Here is a 13,222-nt window from a genome sequence, read left to right on the forward strand (position 1 = left end):
GCTCCATGTTCTGTGGATATGTCCCAAATCACTTTCTCATTTAGATCAGGCTTCAGTCTGGAATATGGCAATTTACATTTGAACAGTACATTATAAAAGAAACAAAATTCTAATTGCCTCCCTGGGAAATCTCACTGAAAGAGGCATTGGGAAGATACTTAACAATTTTTGTAATCCTCTGATGGATTAGTTAATGATGATTTAATTGTAATAATTATCGATAATAACAGTGGTGAGAGAGGTGATCAAATTAGGACTAGATTAAAGTGTTTTTCACTGGTTTAAAAACAGTGCTTTATGTCACTTTGACTGATTGTACAACTTTCATTCACATACAGGGAGGTCAAGAGTTGTTAGTGCATACATTCAAGTGCTTGTCAATAAAAGAGTAATACCTCCTAGCATTCATACTACTCTGACAGTGTATTTATAAATATTCCTGATATCAGCTTTAGTAATGAATACAACTTGAAATAAATTTAATGACAATATAAAAACTTCACAGGTGCCAGCTTATTAATTAAAAGATTTTCATCTACAGTGTACTCTCCTTCAAGATATATGAAAATATGCCTTTAATTTGCTTTAATACTGGTTGATTAACGCTAGAAGGTTTACATTGAGAATTGTCATGAATGACCTGATTTCACAGCATGTTTAGTGAATTGTGTTTTATCCATTACTCCATCATATGATATGAAATTTTAGTGCTGGTAGTCTCTATGTTTCTTGAAAGATTAGATGATTTATTTTCTTTTTTTAATAGGAAGACGTTTATGTATGTATGTATGTATGTATGTATTTATTTTTGTTTTTGGGGTTTTTTTTGGCCACACCTTGCAGCATGGGGGATCTTAGTTCCCTGACCAGGAACTAAGTCCCCTTCATTAGGAGCACAGTCTTAACCACTGGACTGCCAGGGAAGTCCCAGATAATTTATTACTGTAGAAATAATATGCACTTAGATTAGAATTCTGGTTTTGCTTCATTTGATGTCACACAGGTTACTTAATTCCTCTAAAGCTTTGGTTTATTTATCTGCAAAATGGGACGAATGATGTCTATTTCATAGACTTCCTCCCTCCTCACAACCAATACGTTTTGAGCCCTGTAACTTCTTTCTGTAAAATATACTTAAGAAACATAATATTTCTGAGATATAAACCAATGTATTTTCTTCCTTAGTAATCTCTAGTCCCTTGTTACCCATAGGTTTACATCAAGAACCACCCCTGGTGGACCTTCACTGGAGAGTTATTTTCATGTTATGGAGAAGATAATCTTTACACCTGAGTTCACAGGACCGTGAGGCTTCCTACCACTAAGAATGAGGACCAGATGATGTAAGATAAATTTAGATCACATGGGAAGAAAAATAGGAAAGCTTGTTCCTTTTGCTGCTTTAGAGTGCAAGTAAAGAGAAGCAAGCAGCCAAGTTACATGTATTTCCTGTTTAAAATCCTAGAAGTGGAGAGGGAAAGGCAGCAGGTGCTTTGGTCTCCCATCATAAACTTGGGAGAAGACTGCAGCTGCCTGGGGTAGACCAGCGTCAATGGTGGGGACCCAAGCAAAGTAGGAAAGTGGTATCATAAAATGCTTAAGAGAAGAGAGGGTCAGAAGTAACCACCCCAGATTTGCCTGGCAGGATGAAGAAGTTTCTACCTGCTTTGCAGTATATGGCATGATATATGCATTCATCAGCAGTGTACTTGTATCAAGTCGCCCATGACTTTGCATGAGGTGTCCCCCTACAGAAGCTGAGGGCTGAGCAGCTTTGGAAGGAGCTGTTGGAGGACGTGGTTGATCTTAGAAGGTCCACCAATGCCACCAAGTGAAGGTTAGGCCAAATCAGCAAAAACAAACAAACAAACAAACAAAAATGCCCCCCCCCCGATTCTAACAGTCATATCAGGAACAGAGAAGCCAGGAAAACTCCCAGCGATCAGGTGGTACAGGGTAATCACCAAAAAGAAAGAGAAAACCCAATGTACAGCCGTGAGCATGCCCCTTCTACTCTCAATGGGAGTGTTTAAGCATCCTTCTTCACTAAAGTCACATTCTCCTATAATATCTTACATAATTTTAAAGCTTTACTATTTATTCCTAAATCTTTAATCCACAATGATTTGTTACATATGTGTACCCATAGGAGGTGTAGTCAGGATCTAACTTTACCATTTTCCATGGAGATAACTTCTTGTTAAGGAGCCATTTATTAAAAAAGTGTTTCTCTCCACATTGAATTGTAATACCACCACTTTCAAACAGTATTTCTCTCTCTAAATATCTATTTATCTACCTTATCATCTATCTATCTATCTATCTATCTATCTATCTATCTATGGATTACAATCTATTCCAGTGTTCTATTTGTCCATCCCTATATAACTCAATACACCATGTTTATTTATTTATTGCCACAGTTTTAAAATTAATCTTGGTATCTGGTAGGGAATGAGCCTTAACTTTGTTCTTTTCTTCAAAATTGAAAAATGTTGCTTCTTGGCAGTTTTTTATAAATTTTAGGGTCAGTTTCTCTAATTCTGTGAGAAACTTTGCTAAGATTTTGATTGCAATTGATGTAAATTTATAGTTAAATTCAGAGACAAAGGGCATATTTGCAATGAGTGTCCTCCATCCAACAAAAAACAATCTCATGCTGTTTTTTTTCTGGTCTGCTAAAGTCTCTCAACAATATTTTGTGAATGTCCAAAGGACAGCTCACACCTCTTTTGTTGGACATTTCTGGGTACCTTATTATTTTGTTGCTATTGTAAAAGGGTGTTTTATCTCCCCACTTATTCTTTCAAATCAGTTATTTCTGGTATAAAGGCATGTTATTGATTTTGTAGACTGCTTTAACACCCAGCATCTTTGCAGCAGTTTCCTTAGTCCTCAAACTTTACAAACACAATTTTATCTTTTCCTTACCAGTTTTAATATTAATAGAAGTTTATACAGATGGTTCTTTATTATATTCCTAATTTTATGTGAATATTTTTAAATGCTTCCATTAAGTATTGTGTTTACTTTTCATTTTTGATAGCTATTCTTTATCAAGTTAAGGGGTTTAACATTTTTTCTAAGCATATTTTTATTTAATAGACATTTTTTTTCAGTGTTTTTTTCCTTTTATTGAGATTGGTACATGGTTTTCCTTTTTTAACCTATTAAATGTTATTTTAGTAGATATTCTTGTGTTGAATCATACTCTGGTGACAATATTACTTTATCCTCTTTTTACATTACCATTTCAACAATTACCAATGTATTTGTTGGTATGATTGTTTTTTTTGTTTTTAACCTTGTTTCAGGTTCCCCCATTTCTCTGTAATTGTTGATATGATTTTTCTCTGTAGTTGTTGGTATGATTTTTTACCTTGTTTCAGGTCCCCCCATTTCTCAGTGTTTGACCTTGTCCTCAACCCCTTCCCCACTTGAAAATTTACATGTGCATCTCTTCCTTCTCTCAACACTCCTTCTTATCTTAAAGTAAAAGGTGTCCTTAACACTCACTCTTCCCCATTCTCTCTGTTTCACCATCTTTCCGTCTTCTTCAATTACTTATCCTATTTCATTTCTGATGTACAGCTTCTTCTTTTCTACTACTTCCATATTCTCTGCTTCCAAATGTGCTTATGCTCCTGTTCCCTGCAATTCCTTCGATCTGCATTTACACCCGAGGTGATCCACCCTTTTCTTTATTTGACATCAGATTTTTTGTTTGTTTGTTTGTTTGTTTGTTTTTGTTTTGCCCCAGTGTGTGGCTTGTGGGATCTTAGTTCCCTCATCAGGGATCGAACCTGGGCCCTCGGCAGTGAAAGTGTGGAGTCCCAGCTGCTGGACTGCCGGGGAATTCCCTGACATCAGATATATTGGAAGGATAGAAAAGGTTTGGTGCTCAGGACCTCAGGTCCCCCACCCCCCACTGTTCTCAAACTGCACTAAGTTTATCTGTGACCTAATTACTAAGTCAATTAACCTGTTTTCATCCTTCATTCAATTGAATCTTCTTGATGCGTCTAACATGGCCTGCTGTCTTCTTGATATAGTTGTCTTCATTAGTTTCTGTGACACTGTTTTTCTTTGATTTTCTTTCTATATACCTGATGATTATTGCTGTAGCTTTTTTCCTTGCTGTCTCCCCTCTAAATATTAATGAATTTGTACATAGGAAAAAAACTAAAAGCATCTTTTGAAACATTAAAGGTCTGTTGATTACATAAGTTTCACTGATGATTGGAAATTCTGTCTAATGTGGTTTTTGAATGTCTCTAAATTATAAATAAATTATATGATCAAATTAATATCATCAAAAATTTATTTTTTTGCATTAGAGGTATTTTCTCTCTTTTGTCTCTGTAATGATTGGGCATATCGTACATGAGAATGTCAAAAAGTGAACATCTGCTGGTTAAAATACTTACATTTGGGGTGGGAATTAAATATATGTTCTTTTTCAACATTAAACCAGCTCTAGGATAAAAAATTACTGCAGTCAATTTTTTTTTTAAATGGAAATATGACTAACATATCTCATTTGAAATAGTTATTCTTAAGGTTGTCTTTAATTTTTTCTCATGGTTTAACATTGTTAATTAAGTCTACAAAAATCTGTACATAATGCATACTGACGCATAAAGAAAATGCATCAGCTTACCAGATTGTTCTATTATGGCTTAGATTATCAAACATTTGCAAGTTAAATTCAATATTACTGTAAAAATTTAAAGAATTAGTGGAGATTAACATAATTTATCTGTTCTGTTAATGAATAACCAAAATTTTAAAATTCTTCAAGCTATTTTATATGCTTATTAGGGTAGTTTTAATTATTCATTTTTATTTAAAATTAAATGATGTTAAGCATACAGTGTTTGATGAATATAAAAATATGTACTATTGAATTATAAATCATTTTCCCTCTAGCTTCCAACTTGAAATGCCAAGCATTTCACTGATCTTCATATTTCACATAATGTAGAACCATTTATGGTCCCTGTGCTGCTATATGGAAAATAGCAATACTCGTCAACCATTTAAGCTTCATAAAGCCAAAAGGTGTTATTTCATTTGTGAGCTTCTTTTGTAATAAATACTGATCAACTCTCCTCTCTTATTTTTCTTTGTGACTTTACATGATGTTAGGCAGTTAGCACTCACCATGGAGGGTGTTTATTGGGTTTCTCCATGGCAGGAGACCACAAGCTCAGTGAGGGTGGCAGCAGGTCTTTCTTATTTGCCATTATATTCTCAGCACTTAACATAATGCATGGTTAGCATGAATGAATGCATTTATTTTCAAACTTTTGTTTCTATGCTTTTGAATATAGTTATTAATTAAAAATGAGCCACCCCTATGTCTTTATCACTGCTTGGTCCCTAGGGTGTCAGAAGAATATTAAAACATGTTGCCTCCTGTCAAAGGCCTTCAGCGTAACTGGAGATACAGATTAATGAATATGGATCAGTATAAGACATTATATAATTAAGATCCTACTTGAATTTCACAAAGTATAAATCATGTAGGTATTCATTAATGAGGGCCTTCTACAGAGAACCAGATCATGGAAGTGATAGCAGAATGAAGCATAGAGAAGAAATATGTGCAAGAAACAGGGGAACTTTGGTTTCTGCATGAATGGAGCAAGACATTGAAGGCTTGAGGAAGGAAAAATCATAAAACATTGGAGAGGCAAGAGGACCCAGGTCTCATTAAAAAAAGAAAAGAGAGTGTTTGGAAATCGGGTAGTATTTGTATCTTGATAATAAAGGATTCTGAAAGGCAGGTAAAGTACTTTTTACCTTAGAGAGAAAAAAATATAGGGATCTAATGAATATTTGTGTGGAAAAGAATAAGCTGATGGTATATTGCAGTACCTAAGGTAAAATCATAAATCAGATAAACTGAAGTACAGTGTGAAATTCAGTGAGTGAAGACCTGGGATTTAGGTAGAGACAGCAGGAATTAAAAGAAGAAAAAGATGAGGTGATTGACTTCAGATAGTTAAATGAAAAAGAGGTGAACCAAGCTGTCTAATTTGGGTAAAGACATGAACTGGGCTTCTGTAGTTAGAGATAGGAAAATTGAGAGATGAAGGTGAAGTTTTGACACGTGAAATTTGAGATGGTAGCCAGACAGTTACATGGAAATGTCCCCCAAAATAAGGAAACTACTTAAACTATATTATACAAAATAATTTCCCAGGCCCACCTACCTGCATACATATTCACACTATTTTATTCTCTTTAATTGTGTCTGTTTCTTCTAGAACATTTCCATCTTATAAATTTTATTTAGTTTTCACTATCATTTTTAAAATTTATTTTATAAATGGGTAAGTGCTTTCAGTAGGCTAGTGCAGTTATCAAGATGAGTGAAATGTTGTACAATCATTCTAAATACAAAATTACTTATTTGAGAAAGATATAAAGTTTCCCTTCCTTTAAAATGGAGATGATAATTCTTGCCCTACCTAGCTCACAGGGTTGTTGTAAAGATCAGCAGAGATGATGGGTATGAAAGCACTTTGAAAACTAAAATCCTTTACAAATGCAAGCTCTCATCATTATGATTATACAGTGCCCTCTATATGAACCTGAAACAATTTTCAATTTTCATCTATCATGTCACTCTTCTAATTCCTGTAGAGTATGTCCCACAGATTTTTATCATAGGACTCTATTTTAATCAACGACAAATGCATTTTCATGAAAGCATAATATTGTTTCTATAATAGATATTCTTTGAACTCTGGATGAAGGCTAATACACATTTCAAGGACCAATATACTTCTGAGAGTTTCTTCCCATCTCTTTCATTTTATAACTTCATCTTTTCCCACTCTGTGAGTTTTAATTCTAGGATAAGCACTACCCATGGGCTCTACCCGCTTGTACCAGTCTGTCCTAGGAATCAAACCAGACATTGAAGGTTTTGTAAGAACATGGCACCATCAGCCTCATCATTTAGAGCAGCTTGGAACTGGGGCTTGGTAACAACCAGACCCAAAAGCTGTGGTGCCAAAGAAAGTTCTAATTTTTCTTAACTCTCCTCCAACCCTTCATCAAATTAGTACTGAGACAATGCTTATAGTGTTTGTTTTGGCCATTGACATAATGATGACAGCAGGAGCGGCATAATCCCTTGGGTAAACACAGGTTTTATGATTACCATCTCTTTCTGCCCCCCAAATCCAGGAAAGTAAAGCAAATAGTTCAAATTCTCTAGATGTACAGTATATATTAGAGCATTTCACATGCATATGAGTAATCAAATGCTCCATTTACATATGTTAAAATTGCCTTTTTTGGAAAAAATTGAGTAAATTTGATTGTTACAATACTGGGCTAATTTTATGTTCCAAGCCTCTTAAAAGATAAAAAAAACATTGCTGATTGGAATACTAAATGCAAGAAGTTAAATTTAATCAACTTCTAAGAGGCATATAAATGGATTTTTGGATAAGCCAAATTTCAGATATGTACTGTTATTTTTAAAGAAATCCTTGAAAACCATCTAATCATGTGAGAAAAGTTACAATAAAAATGAACCTTCGGTATTATTCTTACTTCATCTAAAGATCATTTTAGAATGAAAAGGACGGGGATTGATTCCCCATCCATCTACTCTCAGTCCTCAGTTCTGAAGGGCTTCTTCCTAGGTCCTGGGAGGAATAGCCCCATTGTTCTGGATCATTGCATAACTTGTATTTTTATTCCTTGACACCTCTTCCCTAGTATCTTTTACATGCCCTCTTCTCAAGGCTGACTCTCTTTGTATCAGAACCTGATGCAACTGTTCCTAGGTTTATGAAGCCCCTTGGCCTCTGCACTGTGGCTTTCCCAGCTGCACCTAGGAAAGGTGCCAGAAGTGTCAGGGCCAGCCTTTGGTGGTGTTAGATCAATCTCAGACATCCCACACACTGCACCCGGTAAGCTGGTCTGTGGATGACCCTGAGCTTGACCATTCACCCTTCTGATCTAAGTCTGTTAGCCAGTTTCACCACACTTCTAGGAGGCTGTAGTGAGGAGCTGATTCTAGGAAAAGATGCCATATTCTTCCCACTATATCATTCTGCTGCCTCATAAGATGCCCTCATTATATTTCACCCTGATAACTTTAACTGTCTCTCCCTCTCTCTCTCTTTTCGTGGCACTTATACAAAGAAATGCAAACATCCACTTAGGGAAGAGGGCATCCTGTCAGAGTTGGGTCTTTTTTGATACTTGGATTAGGTCACCAAGTCACTGCAGATTTATGGAGGAAAGAGAAGCACTGCACTTGAGAATTTGCTCTAATTGCCACAAGCTCCAAACCTGTAATTACTATTGCCACTCTGGGAACTTCAAGTGAAGCCTCCATAGTTAGCTTTTGCCCTTAGCTGTCCTGACTTTCCTGCCATATTTTTCTATGTTTGCCTTTGTTAGAATGTATAGTAGAAGCAGAAATTTAAAGAATCCAGCTGAATGTTTTTAGACTAGTACAAATAATGAGTTTTTAAAAATTTGTTTGATGCCTAACACGTATCAACATGCAGAGGAGAAATTTAATTACTGATAATATAATTAATTGTTAATTTTAAGAAAAATTGGGGAGAGTTGACTGGTATTTTCAGTGTTTGAGCTCATAATATAAGACTTATGTAGCACTTTGTAATTCAGCATTTCAGTATAGTCCCATGAAGTAGGTGTTATCTTTACTCCATTTAAAGACAAATACATTAACAGGCTTTACAGATGAGGGATACTAAGAGGTCAGAGAACTCACAGATTGGCCTGATTCAGCAACTAGGGGCTCTCAGATTGCAATACCATACTTCTGGGTTCTGTGTAGAGATCCCTACATGGCAGTGACCACTACCTTACTTAAATTCATCCCTTAGTTCCACACTGTCTTCAGGGTAAATGACCAAGGGGGGTTACAGGTATTTCATTATATCACTCCATCCTGCAGCTCTGTTCTCCTCTTGCTACGTCCCTTCCTGTACCTTGGTCATCCTGGACCTCTTGTAGAGCCCATCATTTGGAAATTTTGTCCCTCTTTTTAACCTGGATAACTGACTCCTATTTTGGGGACCAGATCCTTTGGGAAAGCCTAAGTGTGGTCTGAGTTGGCCTCTGATGCCACCTTGTACAATCTCTATTTGAGCCATTAGCACCGTTAATGTACTACTCTGCTTCCCTTAGATTTATCTTCCAAGGGTAACGACTGCCTCTTTCACTTTTGTTTCTGCTTTCTTTTCATCTATAAAATAAATATAACAATAGCTACCTTGTAGATTTATTGGGAGGATTAGAGTAAGTAAAGTAACTAACAGTGCCAGAGACATGGTAATAAAACTAACAGTAACTCATATTTATTAAACTCATTTTCTGTGTGTCAGGTACTATGGAAGGCATTTAACGTGTATTATCTATAATCCTTATGTAATGATTTTATTCAATGGTCTGAACTCAAAGCCAATATAAGCAGAAAGCACTTTTACTTTTTGTCTTCAACTGTGTTATCACATCTTTGACCCTGTGATTTGATACAGGTAAGGCAGAGGCCATAATATTGCAGACCATCGATTATAAACACAATTTAATTTCAACAACTGAAATTTATTTTCAGTTGTTAAAATTTTCAATCTGTCCTAAATTCAGATAAAATTCAATATGTTTCCCATCCCCTCAGTTCAGGCCTGCCACTAGCTCTAGCCCTGCATTTTAGAATAATTGTGAATTGACTGGGATTTTTCTAGTCTCTCTCAGTAATAGATATCTCCATTATTGACAGGAGCTGTCTGCTTTGTGGGGTATACTGGTAGGCTCTTTAGAACCCTGCTATCTCCCCCATACCACCACTATTTTGGACCTCAGCTCTCTGACAATGGACATTTGCATTTTACCTATCACTCAGCTCCAGCACACGGTAACCAATCCAATAACCTCCTTCTCTTACTTTGGCAGGAAATACTTTTCTGTAGGATCCTATAAGGATAGCAAAATACTTTCTGTGGGATGCACTGAGCCTATAGGAGATGCAGGCATTCTTGTCCTGACAAGTAATGGAATGTAGGTCTGCTTGTCTGCTGTCTTCCAGCCAGCATTCTGCTTTCTGAATTATCTAGGAGGGAAAGGGTCAGTCATTTCGATGCTCAAATGCTTCCCCAAACTCCAGGGGCCACAAGCCAGCTGTTCCAAAATCTTCTCATCACAGTGGTCATGCAGAAATTTGCCTGCACACTTCTGCTCAGAAAGCCTGTGGTCAGAATTGAGACACTGGTCTGATCTGCCCCACCCACTACTTTTAGATCCCTTGGAGCTGGCCCCCTAGGATAAGTGTGTGGAGTGTGTGTGCAGGGCAGGAGATAAGCTGAAACCGCTCCTTTGGATAACATATCATTGCCTTGACAACTTTCTCTCACGATGCACTCCAAATTCTGCATTTGATGATCCAGATGAAGGGCTAGGTTTGTAGCCAGTTTTGCTGCCTGTTAGGAAACCCTAGGAGAGGTGCCTAGCAGCTACTCTTTACAGTCCTTTCTCTTATCGTTCTCAATTGAGGCTTTAGCTGAAATGTTTGAAGTAACAGGAAAAACCCTGCTTCACATCTTGTCATATATAAAGCACTCATTTACATCTGAAGAAACTGTCTCTAGGAGTTACATTATTTTTCCTATGGCCACTAAACTTATTTAGTGAAAGTCAAAACTCAATTTGCATCTAGGTTAGTGTGATCCCAAACAGACGGTTCTGTTCACTGTACTGTTTACTTCTGAATGCGATCGTTCAATTGTAAGTGGTTACCAAAGGGCATCTACAAATTGAGACAGACATTAGTGGCACTCCTTGGGATTTATTTAGATACTTACCATGTAACATGGAGCTTTGATGCTGTAGGCATATCAAGGCTTTTCCGACTTAATTGACTCCTGCATTTGTGCTAGTAACTATTAGTCATTTTCCCCCAGTAAGTGAAGAAACATTTGATATAGCAAATGTGGCACCCTGCTCATTGTGAGAATTCAGTAAATATTACTCCTAATACTGTAGAGTTTTGTGACTGCTTTCATTATGCAGGTCTCACTGTTGTTTATCCATCCATCAACGCTTACATTCAAGGAAATGTCTTTAGCATTTTTATTAGATGACTGCATGTCTCTTTACTTGCAACTTGGAGAAAGACCAGGCATTCAAAAGCAGCCTGATTGTGTCAGTGTTGAAAATTTAATCAGCAAGAACAAATTTCACAGAGCCAAGTTGCAGCAAAATCCAGAGAATTCTAACTGTAAAATCCTTTCCTGCTTTACTATAGCCTCAACCTTCTTTTAGCTGTTAAATAAAAAAATGCTTATAAATGGCCACTGCAGAATAGCTTAATACAGTACAACAGGTATTCTCATTTTTCTCTCAATGTTCAGAGGGAAAAATTCTGGATAAATTCCAGGGATCTTTGAGGAATTTTAGAAACTGTCCTCTTGGTCAGATCAATTTATTAAAGATCAGTTAGTAAAAATTCCATTGGAAATATTTAGTCTTTTTCTTATAGATAACATTATTTATTTGTAAAGAGAATCTATTGAAGAGATTTACATATAAAATTATGAATGAAAAATGAAAATATTAAATTCAGCTACAGCTGACTTATATGGTCTTGTATCTTTACACCTAGTGCATTTGAAATATACATCAAGCATTTAAAAACATCTCTGTGTACGATATGCTAGAAAATGTAAAACTATAATGAGAGAAAGTTGATCAGTAAATAGTTGCCTGAAGGAGTCAGGAAAGAGGCTTGATTGCAAAGGGGCACATTAGTTGGAAACGCTTTGTATCTTGGTTTTGGTGGTAGTTACATGAATATTTCTAGCTTTGAAAATTTATCAAATGGCATACTTATAATGGATGAATCTTTTGTATCTACATTATATTTCAATAAACCTGGGGGAGTGGAGGAGAAAAAAAATCTTTGTTATTGAGTTTAGGCTATTTTACTTGTAATATCTTTTATTCTGATAAAGTGGATAGGACCATGGAGGAGAGTTTATTTTAATTATGTTTTACATGAAATAATAATAGAATCTCAAGTTTCAAATTATCTTAAAGATCAATTAGTTTAATCCTTTCTTCTTTCATTAGCTTTCCACTTAGTTGGTATCCATGGCTGCTTTCTGTGTTTTAGGAACTGTGTTAGTTGCTGGATACATGAAATCTAATAAGGTATAGTCCCTGCCTCAGGAACGTGTATTAGTTATCTACTGCTGTGTAACAGATTAACCCCCAATATTTAGTGGCTTTAAACAACACACATTTATCATCTCACAGTTTCTGTGAATCAGAAGTCTAGGCCCTGCTTACCTGAGAGAGATTTCTATTTCAGGCTGACTTACAAGGCTGCAGTCAAGATGTCAGCCAGGCCTGGGACCTCTCATCTGAAAGCTCAACTGGTAAAGGATCTGCTTTTAAACTCACTAATGTATATGTTGGCAGAGTTCAGTACCTTGAGTGCCGTTGCACCCAGGGCCTCAGTTCCTTGCCGGCTGCTGACTGGAAGCTGCTCTCAGTTACTTGGTTAGTGACTTAGTCCAATATGACCCCTTCATTAAAGAGCACAGACAGAGAAGGCAATAGAGAGAATCAGCTAGGAAAATGAAGTCACAATTTTTATAACCCAATCACAGAATGACATCCCCTCAACACTGCTATATAATCTTGGTTAGAAACAAATACTCAAGAGAAAGGCATTAACAAAGATATCAATACCAGGAAGCAGGGATCTTTGGAAGGCATCTTAAAAGCTGCTTACCACAGGAAGCCTACCTGATTCAGCTAACTACCCAGGCTTAATCCCTGAAGAAGCCATCTGACAAGTGCTTTAATTCTTTTTATATTAAGAATAGTGCGTTAGAGTGGGGGCTTTATAATCAGACTCTTTTTGTTTAACTTCTAGCTCTACCACTTACTAGCCATATGTCTGGGAATTTATTAGACTCTTTAAGCATCAGTTCCCTAATACCTGACAAAATTGCCTTGACAATTAAACACAATAATGTACGTAAAGCTTTGAGCATGGTACTCGGCAAATAGTAAGCGTTCAATGAATATTATTTTTTATTTTTATCTGTGTACAAATCTTATTCCTGACCTGAAATCTAGCTCTCTGAAACTTCTTCCTGTTGGACTAAGTTGAAAAACTTGGGACTTACTAATCAAGTCAGATTCAGTATCAAATGTT

The 13,222-nt window shown here is 36.3% G+C and overlaps 1 protein-coding gene across 12 annotated transcripts in view; it reads left to right on the forward strand.

Moving 5' to 3' along the window:
• The window catches only part of RALYL (RALY RNA binding protein like), an 881,748-nt gene that overhangs the window by 223,253 nt on the left and 645,273 nt on the right, over positions 1-13,222 (forward strand). For 3 of the 12 annotated variants that reach the window (XM_082434031.1, XM_082434028.1, XM_082434026.1), the window contains exon 2: positions 1,213-1,343. The exons of 8 other annotated variants lie outside the window; for them this stretch is intronic. The gene's annotated coding sequence lies outside the window, so the exon portion shown is untranslated. Of the gene's footprint in view, positions 1-1,212; positions 1,344-4,400; positions 12,435-13,222 lie in introns of those variants that run through there. One more of the 12 variants, XM_082434020.1, reaches the window with a different exon arrangement.

This window comes from Balaenoptera physalus, assembly GCF_965194825.1.
Source record: "Balaenoptera physalus genome assembly, chromosome: 17".
Classification (NCBI taxonomy): Eukaryota; Metazoa; Chordata; class Mammalia; order Artiodactyla; family Balaenopteridae; genus Balaenoptera; species Balaenoptera physalus.